This window comes from Ranitomeya variabilis, chromosome 3, assembly GCF_051348905.1.
Source record: "Ranitomeya variabilis isolate aRanVar5 chromosome 3, aRanVar5.hap1, whole genome shotgun sequence".
NCBI classification, from domain to species: Eukaryota; Metazoa; Chordata; class Amphibia; order Anura; family Dendrobatidae; genus Ranitomeya; species Ranitomeya variabilis.
In genome coordinates, this window is record NC_135234.1 from 615,388,979 (window position 1) to 615,404,267 (window position 15,289).

The 15,289-nt window shown below is 47.5% G+C and overlaps 1 protein-coding gene across 4 annotated transcripts in view; it reads right to left on the bottom strand.

Annotated features, from left to right (window-relative positions):
- Positions 1-15,289, bottom strand: part of ERICH6B (glutamate rich 6B) — a 412,645-nt gene that overhangs the window by 279,638 nt on the left and 117,718 nt on the right. The window contains exon 1 of one of the 4 annotated variants that reach the window (XM_077297368.1): positions 3,544-3,558. The exons of the other annotated variants lie outside the window; for them this stretch is intronic. The gene's annotated coding sequence lies outside the window, so the exon portion shown is untranslated. Of the gene's footprint in view, positions 1-3,543; positions 3,559-15,289 lie in introns of those variants that run through there. 4 annotated transcript variants of the gene reach the window in all.

Below are 15,289 nucleotides of genomic sequence, written 5' to 3' on the forward strand. Positions count from 1 at the left end.
TATACTCGAGTCATTAAGTTTTCCCAGTTTTTTGTGGCAAAATTAGGGGGGTCGGCTTATACTCGGGTTGGCTTATACTTGGGTCGGCTTATACGGTACTTTTATGAATTAGCAAAATTATAAAACCATTTAAAAGGACAGGGAATATAATCTCCAAAAAAGGAGGGGAAGCGACTGCAAGACCGTTGTTAAAAAGTGTTGGTGATAATGGGGAGAAAGGTGAGATAGAGGATAGAAGAAGCGAGCAACTAAACGGCGCCCGGTGTGAGTGGAACAGTGCACGTCATCTTGAGACCACTTACCATCTCTGGGCGGGGAAATAACAATCACTTTGTCAATGTACTACTTCAAGCTGTACCTGAAGATAGGTATAGGATAACGTTACCACCTTGGGTGGTAAGTACCTCAGCATAAGTGTACTACAGAGCCCTATAGTGGACTGCATTGTAAACTGTGGTTATCTATTCACTCCTTGGCACTAGCACAGCAGGAATAGTAGGATCCCTATCATCTATCACTTCTACCTCCCCGTTATCATCAACACCTTTTAACAATGGTCTTGCAGCTTCTTCCCCTCCTTTTTTGGAGGTTATATTCCCTGTCCTTTTAAATAGTTTTATAATTATGCTAATTAATAAAAGTCCATTTGTTTGGATTCTCTTATTATCAGGTGGAAGGACTTACCATTTGATTCTGTTATTCTGATGTATTTTTGAAGTGCATAAACATAATTTTTTGGACCTATGATTTTGATTGTGTTCTTTATATGAACTGATGAAACCCCTAATAAAAAACCTAGTGAAATTCCAGGTTGTAAGATAGCAAAACATGAAACATGCCAAGCAGGTGAATACTTTCACAAACCACTCTAACTCCATATGAATAATATAATATTGTCTTATCTCTCTGTTTGGGGGCCAAAGTTTATTTTAAACATATTTTGGCTTATAGAACAAGAGCATAACATTGGTTTCATTAAAAGCAATCTTAACCAAAAAGCCATAAAAATAAATGAACAATTACATGCCAACAAACTGCATTGCGCTAATGACAGAATGGATGAAGAAAATATAGATACAAATATGGGTGTTTTATTACTATGAATCACACATTCAGCATAGAGAATTGGACAGTTGAAATCTTACTGGATCCTTTTGTTTTAAGAACCGACGTACTGTATATGGAGTGGCTCCCTACATTATCCCTATAGAAAATTCATTAAAGGAGTTATCCGCTAATATTTTATTGTTTTACTCCTAAGAACTAATAAGCAGGTAGTTGCTATCCACCGCCAATCTCTGCCTGCTCAGACTGGTCACAGACCTAATGCCTAATCTGCGGCTTCTCCTGACGTAATGTTGACACAGCCACTGCTTCTCTTCAACTCTGCTCTACTGATTGTCATGCTCACGCCCTGACTGGTGGGCGTGAGCTCGGGGGTTAGTGACCCCACTGTGCCACAAACCAACTACCCTGGAAGGGGTGTGACTATGACAGCTGCCTTGGTCTTCACTGGAGCCTCTGATGGTGAGGTCAGACTTGTGCAGCAGGCAGCTGCCAGGTGCTAATCCAGGGTGGTGTCTGGCTGTGGCTGCTGATCCCACTTGGAGAACAGGAACACTAGGACAGGTGCGGGCATCAGGCAGGACTAGCAGATGAGCACAGATGAAACTCAGACGAGTAGGCTAGCACGGTTAAGACACAGGGCTGGCAGAGACACAGGGCTGGCAGGAACAGCAGAGACACAAGGCTGGCAGGCACGGCAGAGACACAAGGCTGGCAGGCATGGCAGATGCACAAAGCTGGCAGTCACGGCAGAGACACAAAGCTGGCAGGCACAGCAGAGACACAGGGCTGGCAGGAACAGCAGAGACACAGGGCTGGCAGGAACGGCAGAGACACAAGGCTGGCAGGAACGGCAGAGACACAGGGCTGGCAGGAACGGCAGAGACACAGGGCTGGCAGGAACAGCAGAGACACAGGGCTGGCAGGAACGGCAGATACACAGGGCTGGCAGGAACGGCAGAGACACAGGGCTGGCAGGAACGGCAGAGACACAGGAGTGTGGAGCAGAGGCAAAGCTGCAGAGAGACAAGGGTAGAACCACAAAGTTCAGAGCCAAGAGCAGAGTGAAGGCACAGAGTGCAGAGCCAACAGTAGAGTGAAGGCACAGAGTGCAGAGCCAAGAGCAGAGTGAAGGCACACAGTACAGATCCAAGAGCAGAGTGAAGGCACAGAGTACAGAGCCAAGTGCAAAGCAAACGCACAGAGTGCAGAGTAAGAAGTAAAGCAAGGTTGCAGAGTGTGGAGCTGAGAGCAGAGAGGCACTGCAGGGAAAGAAACCACAGACAAGGAGACAGAGATAGGACAAAGTTCAGACAAGGTAATGGAACAAGACAAGGTATAAGAACAAAGAAACAGGGACCAGGATATACAGCCTCCTGGAGGGCAGACAGCAAGATACAAGGCAAAGCAAGGAGAACAGCCTTCAGAGAAGGCAAGACACAGAGAAAGGCCTGGCAGCCCAGAAGCAAAACACAAACTGAGTTAACACATTGCACAGGCCCAGTCCACAGGGTGCAGCTGCCCTAAATACTGGAGGCCTTTTGGTAATTGGTCAGGAACAGATTAGACAGGTGCGCCCTGATTCTATAAGAACCAGAGAGTTCTGGCGCTGCCCCCTATGCACACAGCCAGGAAGCATGCAGAGAGCAGAGGCACAGAATATGGAGCTGGCAACAAACAGAAACCACAACATGACCTGGAGCAGTGGGTAAGATAGTGTGAGAGATGAGAGGCCATGCCGTGATGCCAGCAGAGTTGCTATACTGATGTGGTGTGACTGCCGATGTCATGCTGATAGACACCCAACTCCGTTGCCTAACTGCGGGAAGTCAGCTGTTAATAAACGTGATGTCAGCAGTCACTGTCCATCTACAGAGCAGCTTGAAAAATGAAGAACTGCTCTACTGATGTGAAGCAGTAGAATCGCCGGCAGGAGCTGTCTGTGACCGCTCTGAGGCAGCAGGTGGTAGAACAGACAGTTAACAACTACCTACCTGTTAGTTCTTAGGCACATAGTAAAATAATAAGATAGTCCTGAATAACCCATTCAAATCTCGGCTGAGGAGCAGACACAGACAGAAGAGGTCCCCTGTGTATCATAATGCAATGTTCCACTTGGTTGGAGCTGGTAGTGGTCCCCTTACCTCCCGGGCCTCTATTTGACTGAACAGGTTGCACCAATGCTATGTCTGTTCCTGATTGCTGAACCGTTTTAGTTTCTTTTTTTTTGTGATTTTTGCAAAACACCCCTGATTTAATTGTGATAGGTGAGTAGACCCTCAGATTTGTATTCCATTAACATGCAATTGATTGCTGCAAAATCTGCTTTGTCTATGCATTATACTTTCCATGGCTACATAATAGCTATGCAAACCCTAAACCAAACTGTCCTGTGAGATCACATCCTTATGATATACTATGTATACATTTGCACAAGAGTTACCGTAATTATTTCTACCTACAATTCAAAAAACTTACTTTATAATGTCACAGAAGCCATGGAAAGTTCTGCCTGAAATGGTAAGAACAGTAACTTGTCAGACACTGCCTGACAGCCGCATGTTGATTACTCTGACACAAAATACTGAAATAATATAAAGTCAGGTTGGGCATATGTGTGTAGGAAGTAATAATAGATCTGCTTAATAAAAACACAATCTTTTCTGACTCCTACACCTTGCTGGTGAGAACAAGACGACAAGTTGATTTGAAACATGGAGCCAATTTATCATTTGAACTCAATTACTCTTCTGTATCACTCTCAGGTTTGTCTCAGATGAAGGGGCTGCCTGCCCTATGGCTGTTGTAATACTGAAAAAAGCAATGCACATTATCATCCTGCTTCTTTCTGCTGACATTAATGTTGCAGACCATGAGTGAGATTTAGACCGGCAGAAAATGCTATAAACTGAAGAGGTCGACCTATTTGTTTCTTTCCCAAGCAAAAGGCGCTGATTTTACTAATTAATTAAGTTGAAATATTTTTGAGGCTCATTATTATGGCTCATACTCATGCAGCGCCCCAGAGTCCTGGTCGTTGCAGTACTGACGCTCCGCCACTAAGGGGCATGATGGTACTTCTGATGGCACTTAAGGAGTTCACCTGAACAGGTATCACAGTCACACATTACACGTCACACTCTGGCCAGGGCAGTTGACTTTAGGTTGTCTGTCTCACCTAAATCACCTAAGCAGACATAGGGGGCAATTGTGGGAGAGGGGCGACGCTAGGGTCCCGGAAGAACTACAGGCCTACCCGTCATACGGGTGCGTCCTATCCATATCATCTGGGGGACGGAGAAGAACATCAGAACAGATACGAGTTGTGAGAAAGAACATCAGAAACAGACATAACAGTTGTGAGGACTATCCCGTGGTGCTCAGCAGGGAGGTACTACAACACACAGGCGCTAGAAGGTAGGCACTGATTTCCACCTGCAAAGGGAACTCTGGATGTGCCTTCGGACCGGCCGGTCTCAGCCAGCCCTGTTAGCAGTACTCTGGATTGCGGATCCTGAAGCCTTCAGTAAAGAGGTAAAGAGACCGCAACCCTGTGTCCTCGTTATTCATTGCGCCTTGCACCACGCACCACCATCACACCCAGGGCCGGCGCCAGCACCCGGCGTACCCGGGCAAGTGCCGGGGCCCTGGCGAGACAGGGGGGCCCATTCAGGGCCGGCGTTATGGGCAGGCAGCTGCCAGTGCCTAGGGCCTACGCTCCCCCAGGGGCCCTCAGCTAGCGGCACATCACGCAGCTGCTATGGGGCCCCTGTGAGGCAGGGGGGCCACCTGTCGCAAGCGCCAACTCCCCCACCGCCGCTTTGAACGTTACCGGCGTCTCCCGGTAAAGTTCAAAGCAAATGATGGAGGAGAGAGCATCACCTGACGCTCCCTCTCCCATCATTCCCCACTCTGCCTCTGACACTGCCGCTGCAGGTGCACGATGACGTCATCGCGCACTCGCTGTGTGTCAGGCAGTGCAGCGGCAGCTGCCGACACCGGAGCAGGGAGGGAGCAGCTCGGCGCGGGAACGTTGAGAGGTGAGGAGTGTTTTTTTTTTGTAACTAACAGTGAGTACTGGACTGTGGGCCATTCTTGGGGGGAGGGGGGCTGGGCTGTATATTACATGTCTGTGCTATATACTACATGGCTGTTCTATATACTACATGGCTGTGCTATATACTACGTGGGCCGTGTTATATACTACGTGGGCTGTTATATGCTACGTGGGTTGTGCTATATGCTACGTGGCTGTTCTATATACTACGTGGGCTGTGTTATATAATATGTGGCTGTGCTATATACTATATGGGCTGTTATATGCTACGTGGGCTGTGCTATATACTACATGGCTGTTCTATATACCACGTGGGCCGTTATATACTACATGGCTGTGTTATATGCTATGTGGCTGTGCTATATACTACGTGGGCTGTGTTACATACTACATGGCTGTGTTTATATGCGATCATGAATCGTGGTATGTGTTAAAGGGGGGCCCACTGAGACTCTTTCGCCCGGGGCCCTCAAAAACCTGGAGCCGGCCCTGATCACACCTTTCATTGGACGCCCCTTAGCAGGGTCACGGACCAGGTCTAGCCACCGTGACAACCCCAGAACCGAGACAAAGAGGCCCGGTACCAAGTACCCCGCGGCCCTGCGTCTGGGGGCGCTCCACTCACATGCGAGAAACTCGGATGAGTCTCACACGTCAATACCCAGCACTGCACCCGGCACTCAGGAGCGGAGTGTGCGGCTTCATATATTGCTATACGGCCGCACGCTCCGATCTGAGTGCCGGCAGCAGCGCCGGGTATTAACATGCGAGACTCATCCGAGTTTCTCGCATGTGAGAATGAACCCTTAAGGTAGAGATTTGTTGGAAAACACTACAGTTTTTGTGGCAGTTTTATGAAATGAAGCCACAAGTGGATTAACCCTCAGTAGAATATATAAAGGAAGGTCAGCTACTTTCTGCTAGTTCCATTTCTGACTTTGTCTCAATAATATGTATCATAAAATGCTGAACCAAAAAATTTCACATGCAGTTTTGAATGATAGAATTAATGGTGCTTTATTATTAATTAGGTTTATGTAGTGATGTTTTGTGTTTTAAAATAATTATTCAACTAGTTAAATTTATTAAGACCAGTTAAAAGTAAAAGCAGTGATACTCACCATCACTGAACCATTGCAGATTATGTCCTGCCGCCACCTTGTCCCTGATGGTCACTTGTTCAAGGTCCCATTTTGAAACTTCAGAAATAGTTAGAAATGCCAACTCAGTCAATCACCTATATAGCCATTGATTGGCTGAGCTGAATTCATTCTGTTGATAATTAACCACCATTATGGATTTCTTGGTGGTCAATATGGAGGCCCTTTCTAGTGTGTTGCGTTGTTACAGCTCTAGAATATCTCTGGAAATAAAGTTGTGCTTTACTCAGCATAGCAGCAGCATATGCACATTTATTTTTCACTAAATAGGTCCAAACTCTTCTCATATACAAATTAATTAGTATTAATAGTGCTAGAGTCTCTATTTTTCTGAGCCATAGCTCCAAATGCTTGCAAAGACATTTGTAAAGGTTGGCTGCCTGCAGATTACACTAGAAGGCACTCAGGCTCTTACTGCATAAATTTAAAGGGAATTTGTCACCATGTTTATCTACCTCATCTGACTGCAGTATAATGTAGGGAAAGAGATCCTGATTCCAGAGATATGTCACTTAGCTTATTGGGAGCAGCAGTTGTGATACAATCAGAGATTTCTCTGCTGTAGAAGTTGCAGAGCTGAGAAATCTAACCTTACCCACACCCATGATTAGCAGCAGAGGTGTAGCTAGGGTTTCAACTTAGGGGGGCGAAACATCTGAGTGGGCCTCTAACCAGCTAACCCTGATTACAGCTACGGTTGCGCACTCTAATTGTGAATATAGGGGAACCTCAGAATATGACCGCACTGTTATTGAAAATAAATCTATATACAAAAACGAACGTTGACTTTACCGCCATATTGTGACCATATGCAACTTTGATGGTCACAATACTCTGAGTGCCCCTATAACAATGATGCTTAAGTGCCTACTTAACATTTAATAATGTCCCCTAAGTTCCCCCATGTACTGCTCCATTATACACAGTATGGTGAGCTCAAAGCTTCCCTATACACAGTATAAGGCCCCCACAGCTCCCCTATACAAAGTATGATGTTCTCACTGCTCCCCTTTACACAGTAAAATGCTGACAGAACTCCACTATAGAAAGTATAATGCCCCCCAGAGCTCCCCTATATACAGTGTAATGGGCCAACAGCTCCCATATGCACAATATGCCTTCACAGGTCCTTATACACAGTATGATGGGCCCGCAGCTCCCTTATACACAGTATGATTGGCCCGCAGCTCCCTTATCACAGTATGATTGGCCCGCAGCTCCCTTATACACAGTATGATGGGCTCGCAGCTCCCTTATACACAGTATGATTGGCCCACAGCTCCCTTATACACAGTATGATGGGCCCGCAGCTCCCTTATACACAGTATGATTGGCCCACAGCTCCCTTATACACAGTATGATGGACCCGCAGCTCCCTTATACACAGTATGATGGGCCCGCAGCTCCCGTATACACAGTATGATTGGCCCGCAGCTCCCTTATACAGTATGATAGGCCCGCAGCTCCCTTATACACAGTATGATTGGCCCGCAGCTCCCGTATACACAGTATGATAGGCCCGCAGCTCCCTTATACACAGTATGATTGGCCCGTAGCTCCCTTATACACAGTGTGATGGGCCCACAGCTCCCTTATACACAGTATGATGGGCCACAGCTCCCTTATACACAGTATGATTGGCCCGCAGCTCCCTTATACACAGTATGATGGGACCGCAGCTCCCTTATACACAGTATGATTGGCCCGCAGCTCCCTTATACACAGTATGATGGGCCTGCAGCTCCCGTATACACAGTATGATTGGCCCGCAGCTCCCTTATACACAGTGTGATTGGCCCGCAGCTCCCTTATCCACAGTATGATGGGCCCACAACTCCCTTATACACAGTATGATGGGCCCGCAGCTCCCTTATACATAGTATGATTGGCCCGGAGCTCCCTTATACACAGTGTGATGGGCCCGCAGCTCCCTTATACACAGTATGATGGGCCCGCAGCTCCCTTATACACAGTATGATGGGCCCACAACTCCCTTATACACAGTATGATGTGTGCACAGCTCCCTTATACACAGTGTGATGGACCCGCAGCTCCCTTATACACAGTATGATGGGCCCGCAGCTGCCTTATACACAGTATGATGGGCCCGCAGCTCCCTTATACACAGTATGATGGGCCCACAGCTCCCTTATACACAGTATGATGTGTGCACAGCTCTCTTATACACAGTGTGATGGGCCCGCAGATCCCTTTTACACTGTCTGATGGACCCGCAGCTCCCTTATACACAGTATGATGGACACACAGCTCCTCTATATACAGTATGATGGACACACAGCTCCCTTATACACAGTATGATGGACACACAGCTCCCTTATACACAGTATGATGGGCCCGCAGCTCCCTTATACACAGTATGATTGGCCCGCAGCTCCCTTATCACAGTATGATTGGCCCGCAGCTCCCTTATACACAGTATGATTGGCCTGCAGCTCCCTTATACACAGTGTGATTGGCCCGCAGCTCCCTTATACACAGTATGATGGGCCCGCAGCTCCCTTATACACAGTATGATTGGTGTTATGACCCCAATGGCGAGGGTCTCAGAGATATCAGCAAGTCTGCGAAGCACAAAAATCGAGCTCATAGGGCAGTGGTAACTGGGTTGACCATATAACTACTCCTAACGCCAACACTAGAAGTAGCCGGGGAACATGCCTACGTTGGTCGCTAGATGTCTCGCGCCAGCCGGAGAGCTAACTACCCCTAGAAGAGGAAAACAAAGACCTCTCTTGCCTCCAGAGAAAGGACCCCAAAAGTAGGATACAAGCCCCCCACAAATAATAACGGTGAGGTAAGAGGAAATGACAAACACAGAGATGAACTAGATTTTAGCAAAGAGAGGCCCACTTACTAATAGCAGAATGTAGTAAGATGACTTATATGGTCAACAAAAACCCTATCAAAATCCACGCTGGAGATTCAAGAACCCCCGAACCGTCTAACGGCCCGGGGGGAGAACACCAGCCACCCTAGAGCTTCCAGCAAGGTCAGAAAACAGATTATATACAAGCTGGACAAAAAATGCAAACAAAAACAAATAGCAAAAAGCAAGAAAACAGACTTAGCTTAATCAAGCAGGAACCAGGATCAGTAGACAAGAGCACTACAGATTAGCTCTGATATCAACGTTGCCAGGCATTGAACTGAAGGTCCAGGGAGCTTATATAGCAACACCCCTGACCTAACGACCCAGGTGAGCATACAAGGGATGAATGACATACCCAGAGTCAAATCACTAGTAGCCACTAGAGGGAGCCAAAAGGTAAATTCACAACAGTACCCCCCCCCTTAGTGAGGGGTCACCGAACCCTCACCAAGACCACCAGGGCGATCAGGATGAGCGGCGTGAAAGGCACGAACTAAATCGGCCGCATGCACATCAGAGGCGACCACCCAGGAATTATCCTCCTGACCATAGCCCTTCCACTTGACCAGGTACTGAAGCCTCCGCCTGGAGAGACGAGAATCTAAGATCTTCTCCACCACGTACTCCAACTCGCCCTCAACCAACACCGGAGCAGGAGGCTCAGCAGAAGGAACCACAGGCACAACGTACCGCTGCAACAAGGACCTATGAAATACGTTGTGAATGGCAAACGACACCGGAAGATCCAGGCGAAAGGATACAGGATTAATGATTTCCAATATCTTGTAAGGACCAATGAAGCGAGGCTTAAATTTGGGAGAGGAGACCTTCATAGGAACAAATCGAGAAGACAGCCATACCAAATCCCCAACGCGAAGTCGGGGACCCACACCGCGGCGGCGGTTGGCAAAACGCTGAGCCTTCTCCTGTGACAACTTCAAGTTGTCCACCACATGACTCCAGATCCGCTGCAACCTATCCACCACGGAATCCACCCCAGGACAGTCAGAAGGCTCCACATGTCCCGAGGAAAAACGAGGATGGAAACCAGAGTTGCAGAAAAATGGCGAAACCAAGGTGGCGGAACTAGCCCGATTATTAAGGGCAAATTCAGCCAACGGCAAGAAGGTCACCCAATCATCCTGATCAGAAGAGACAAAACACCTCAAATAAGCCTCCAGAGTCTGATTAGTTCGCTCCGTTTGTCCGTTAGTCTGGGGATGGAAAGCGGACGAAAACGACAAATCAATGCCCATTCTACCACAAAAGGATCGCCAGAACCTGGAAACAAACTGGGATCCTCTGTCCGACACAATATTCTCAGGAATGCCGTGCAAACGAACCACGTTCTGGAAGAACACAGGAACCAGATCAGAAGAGGAAGTCAGCTTAGGCAAAGGAACCAGATGGACCATCTTGGAGAAACGATCACATATCACCCAGATGACAGACATGCCCTGAGACACTGGAAGATCCGAAATGAAATCCATAGAGATGTGTGTCCAAGGTCTCTTCGGGACAGGCAAGGGCAAGAGCAACCCGCTGGCACGAGAACAGCAAGGCTTAGCTCGAGCACAAGTACCACAGGACTGCACAAATGACCGCACGTCCCTTGACAAGGAAGGCCACCAAAAGGACCTGGCCACCAGATCTCTGGTGCCAAAAATTCCCGGGTGCCCTGCCAACACTGAGGAATGAACCTCGGAAATGACTCTGCTGGTCCATCTAGCAGGCACAAACAATCTGTCAGGTGGACAAGAGTCAGGCCTACCAGCCTGAAATCTCTGTAACACACGTCGCAGATCTGGAGAAATAGCTGACACGATAACTCCTTCCTTAAGAATACCCACAGGTTCAGCGACTCCAGGAGCATCAGGCACAAAGCTCCTAGACAGAGCATCGGCCTTCACATTCTTAGAACCTGGTAAATACGAGCCCACAAAGTCAAAACGGGAGAAAAACAATGACCAGCGGGCCTGTCTAGGATTCAGGCGCTTAGCAGACTCGAGATACATCAGATTTTTGTGATCAGTCAAGACCACCACACGATGCTTAGCACCCTCGAGCCAATGACGCCACTCCTCAAATGCCCACTTCATGGCCAACAACTCCCGATTGCCCACATCATAATTTCGCTCTGCCGGCGAAAACTTCCTAGAGAAAAAGGCACAAGGTCTCATAGTAGAGCAACCAGGGCCTCTCTGTGACAAAACGGCCCCTGCCCCAATCTCCGAAGCATCCACCTCAACCTGAAAGGGAAGTGAGACGTCAGGCTGGCACAAAACAGGCGCCGAAGTAAACCGGCGTTTCAACTCCTGGAAAGCCTCCACGGCAGCAGGAGCCCAGTTAGCTACATCAGAGCCTTTCTTGGTCATATCCGTCAGCGGTTTAACAACGCTAGAGAAATTTGCGATAAAACGACGGTAGAAGTTAGCAAAACCCAAGAACTTCTGAAGACTCTTAACTGACGAGGGTTGAGTCCAATCATGAATAGCTCGGACCTTGACAGGATCCATCTCTACAGCAGAAGGGGAAAAAATGAACCCCAAAAAGGGAACCTTCTGTACACCAAAGAGACACTTTGAGCCTTTTACAAACAACGAATTTTCACGCAAAATCTCAAAAACCATCCTGACCTGCTCCACATGCGAGTCCCAATCATCAGAAAAAAACAGAATATCATCCAGATAAACAATCAAAAATTTATCCAGATACTTCCGGAAAATGTCATGCATGAAGGACTGAAAAACTGAAGGTGCATTAGAGAGTCCAAATGGCATCACCAGGTACTCAAAATGACCTTCAGGCGTATTGAATGCGGTTTTCCATTCATCGCCCTGCCTAATGCGCACAAGGTTGTACGCACCACGAAGGTCTATCTTGGTGAACCACTTGGCACCTTTAATCCGGGCAAACAAATCTGACAGCAGCGGCAAAGGATACTGAAATTTGACAGTGATCTTATTTAAAAGCCGATAGTCAATACAAGGCCTCAAAGATCCGTCCTTTTTGGCCACAAAAAAGAATCCCGCACCAAGAGGGGAAGAAGAAGGACGGATATGCCCCTTCTCAAGAGACTCCTTGATATATGAAGGCATCGCGGTATGTTCAGGTACCGACAAATTAAACAGTCTCCCCTTAGGAAACTTACTGCCAGGAATCAAATCTATTGCACAGTCACATTCCCTATGAGGAGGCAGTGCACTGGACTTAGACTCACTGAAGACATCCTGATAATCAGACAAATACGCCGGAACTTCCGAAGGCGTAGAAGAAGCAATAGACAAGGGCAGGGAATCTCCATGAATTCCATGGCAGCCCCAACTTGACACTGACATAGCCTTCCAGTCCAAGACTGGATTATGGGTCTGTAACCATGGCAAACCCAAAACAACCAAATCATGCATTTTATGCAGAACAAGAAAACGTATTACCTCCCGATGTTCGGGAGTCATGCACATGGTAACCTGTGTCCAAAACTGCGGTTTATTTTTTGCCAATGGCGTAGAATCAATACCCCTAAGAGGGATAGGATTTTCCAATGGCTCAAGAACAAATCCGCAGCGCTTGGCAAATGACAGATCCATAAGGCTCAGGGCAGCACCTGAGTCCACAAACGCCATGACAGGATACGATGACAGTGAGCAAATCAAAGTTACAGATAGAATAAATTTAGGTTGCAAATTACCAATGGCGACCGGACTAACAATCTTAGTAAGACGTTTAGAGCATGCTGAGATAACATGTGTAGAATCACCACAGTAGTAACACAAGCCATTCTGGCGTCTATGAATTTTCCGCTCATTTCTAGTCAGGATTCTATCACATTGCATTAAATCAGGTGCCTGTTCAGACAACACCATGAGGGAATTTGCGGTTTTGCGCTCCCGCAACCGCCGGTCGATTTGAATAGCCACGGCCATAGAATCATTCAGACCTGTGGGAATGGGAAAACCCACCATCACATTCTTAATGGCTTCAGAAAGGCCATTTCTAAAATTTGCAGCCAATGCACACTCGTTCCACTGGGTCAGCACGGACCATTTCCGAAATTTTTGGCAATACACTTCAGCCTCGTCCTGGCCCTGAGACATAGCCAGCAAGGCTTTTTCTGCCTGAATCTCAAGATTGGGTTCCTCATAAAGCAAACCAAGCGCCAGAAAAAACGCATCAATGTCAGCCAATGCCGGATCTCCTGGCGCCAGCGAGAAGGCCCAATCCTGAGGGTCGCCCCGTAAAAAAGAAATAACAATTTTTACTTGCTGAGTGGAGTCTCCAGATGAACAGGGTCTCAGAGACAAAAACAATTTACAATTATTCCTGAAATTTCTAAATTTAAATCGGTCTCCGGAAAACAGTTCAGGAATCGGAATCTTAGGTTCTGACTTAGGATTTCTGGTAACATAATCTTGTATGCCCTGCACACGAGCAGCAAGCTGGTCCACACTTGTAATCAAGGTCTGGACATTCATGTCTGCAGCAAACACAAGCCACTCAGAGGTAAAGGGGAAAAGAAAAAAAAAAAATGAGAGAGAGAAAAAAAAACTCAGAATTTTCTTTCTAATAATCCCGCTTCTGCAATGCATTTAACATTTAATACTGGCCTGGCAAACTGTTATGACCCCAATGGCGAGGGTCTCAGAGATATCAGCAAGTCTGCGAAGCACAAAAATCGAGCTCATAGGGCAGTGGTAACTGGGTTGACCATATAACTACTCCTAACGCCAACACTAGAAGTAGCCGGGGAACATGCCTACGTTGGTCGCTAGATGTCTCGCGCCAGCCGGAGAGCTAACTACCCCTAGAAGAGGAAAACAAAGACCTCTCTTGCCTCCAGAGAAAGGACCCCAAAAGTAGGATACAAGCCCCCCACAAATAATAACGGTGAGGTAAGAGGAAATGACAAACACAGAGATGAACTAGATTTTAGCAAAGAGAGGCCCACTTACTAATAGCAGAATGTAGTAAGATGACTTATATGGTCAACAAAAACCCTATCAAAATCCACGCTGGAGATTCAAGAACCCCCGAACCGTCTAACGGCCCGGGGGGAGAACACCAGCCACCCTAGAGCTTCCAGCAAGGTCAGAAAACAGATTATATACAAGCTGGACAAAAAATGCAAACAAAAACAAATAGCAAAAAGCAAGAAAGCAGACTTAGCTTAATCAAGCAGGAACCAGGATCAGTAGACAAGAGCACTACAGATTAGCTCTGATATCAACGTTGCCAGGCATTGAACTGAAGGTCCAGGGAGCTTATATAGCAACACCCCTGACCTAACGACCCAGGTGAGCATACAAGGGATGAATAACATACCCAGAGTCAAATCACTAGTAGCCACTAGAGGGAGCCAAAAGGTAAATTCACAACAGATTGGCCCGCAGCTCCCTTATACACAGTGTGATTGGCCCGCAGCTCCCTTATACACAGTATGATGGGCCCGCAGCTCCCTTATACACAGTATGATGGGCTTGCAGCTCCCTTATACACAGTATGATGGGCCCACAGCTCCCTTATACACAGTGTGATGGGCCCGCAGATCCCTTACACACCGTCTGATGGACCCGCAGCTCCCTTATACACAGTACGATTGGCCCGCAGCTCCCTTATACACAGTATGATTGGCCTGCAGCTCCCTTATACACAGTGTGATGGGCCCACAGCTCCCTTATACACAGTATGATGGGCCTGCAGCTCCCGTATACACAGTATGATTGGCCCGCAGCTCCCTTATACACAGTATGATGGGCCCGCAGCTCCCTTATACACAGTATGATGGACCCGCAGCTCCCGTATGCACAGTATGATGGGCCCGCAGCTCCCTTATACACAGTATGATTGGCCCGCAGCTCCCTTATACACAGTGTGATTGGCCCGCAGCTCCCTTTTCCACAGTATGATGGGCCCACAACTCCCTTATACACAGTGTGATTGGCCCGCAGCTCCCTTTTCCACAGTATGATGGGCCCACAACTCCCTTATACACAGTGTGATGGGCCCGCAGCTCCCTTATACACAGTATGATGGGCCCACAGCTCCCTTATACACAGTGTGATGGGCCCGCAGCTCCCTTAAACACAGTATGATGGGCCCGCAGCTCCCGTATACACAGTA